We start from the raw sequence: 1,673 nt of genomic DNA, 5'->3' as shown, positions 1-1,673 counted from the left end.
GGGCTCCGCGCTGCCGCGGAGAAGCGGGCGGCTGCGGTGGCGGCGGCGGCGGCGTCGGCGGTTCCGTGGCCGGCGCCTCTCCCTCTGCCGCTGCCGGCGGCGGTGGGGGCGCAGCGGCGAGAGCCGTTGACGGGGACTCGGCCTCCACTGGTGTGTCCGGTCGGAGAGCGGGTGGCGAGCAGGGCGGCGAGGAGAGGTGGGGTCCAGCAGCAGCCGGGCTAGGGCAGCGCGAGCGGCGTCGCTTGACGGCGGTCGGCGGCGACATAAGAGACCCATCTCGGCCTGCTGCTGCTTCTGACGCCGACATGCGCTCTCTGGAGGGTTTAGTGTCCGCCTGAGGTGGCGGCACGGCTCTCCTGAACAGGCCACGTGGGACGTAGGTGGCCACCATCAGAAGGAGAACGAGCAGCGCCGTCAAGGCGATGAGAAGCGGCGGGATGTCGGGATTGAGCATTCGGGGTTGGGGGGGCGCTGGCGGGCGCTCAGTTAGACTTGAAAAAAGAATTTTACAACAAAACTCCCTCGCACAACACTGGGCACAGGACTGGGCACGGGACTGGCTCGCACTGGCACTAACACAGGTACACCACGGGAGTGAAAAAAGAATTTAGACAAAACAACTCTCTCTCACAGCAGACAGGCTCGACACAGGTGCGAACTGGCGCGTGCTAGTACTATCACCGGCACACCACCGGCTTGAAAAAAGAATTCAAAAATGATTTCACCGACGAGTGTTCATCTTTCTACATACAGTGTGTGTGTGTGTGTGTGTGTGTGTGTGTGTGTGTGTGTGTGTGTGTGTGTGTGTGTGTGTGTGTGTGGGAGGCAACCGATGCGAGTCGACTGGTGTGTGTCGTCGTGGTTTCGTATCAAGAATACTCACTCACACTCACGCGATTGCGCGTTGGTGTCCAGTCCGAACCTGGCTGTTCTTTTATAAAATGAACTCGGGGGCACGGGACGCGGCACAAACGGGGCACAAACACCAGGCTACAAAGACGGGGAGGCACGTAGTGACGCAGGGGAGTCTTCTAGGCGACGGCGGCGTCCTCCGACGCCGCGGCGAGCCTGAGCTCGGTCGCAATCTCTTCCGCCGCCGCGAGCTGCAGCGCGACTGACATGCGCTGGGCCTGCAGCGACAGCCACGACCGCGTCGACCAGCTCGCCTCGTCCTCGTGCTGCCGCTTCGAGAGCTTGTTGCGCACCTTGTCCTTCATCTGGTAGAACAGCCGCTTGACCGCGTTGCACCACCCGCCGAAGGTTTCGAACAGGTACATCTGCACGTCGGTGTCCGAGCGCGAGAGGGCGTGCGCGTAGTCCGCCTTCTTGTACGCCACATAGCCGCCGCCGTCGCTCGGCCTGAAGTCGCCGTCCCCGACAGCGCCGCGCTGCTCGAGGCCAAAGACTTCCGCGCTCGTGCCGGGCTCCGTGTTGCCGAGGCCAACGAAAGCGCCTCGCTGGCCGACGTCCTTCCGGTTTGGAGGAAAAAGGGGTCCTTTAAACTTTGACGTCCCCCAATAAGGGCGTGAAACGCCTAGCGGCCCGGCGACCCCCCCCCCGAGAACGTCCGTGGCCCGGAAGTCCTTTATAAGTAGCCCGAAGTTGGTCCCCGCCACTCCCCCCCTTCGAAAAGGAATGCCCCCACACCGCTTCGATATGACCTTTTTGCCCAG

The sequence above is a fragment of the Emiliania huxleyi genome (assembly GCF_000372725.1).
Source record: "Emiliania huxleyi CCMP1516 unplaced genomic scaffold EMIHUscaffold_285, whole genome shotgun sequence".
Taxonomy (NCBI): Eukaryota; Haptophyta; order Isochrysidales; family Noelaerhabdaceae; genus Emiliania; species Emiliania huxleyi.
Note: the sequence above shows the minus strand (reverse complement) of the source record.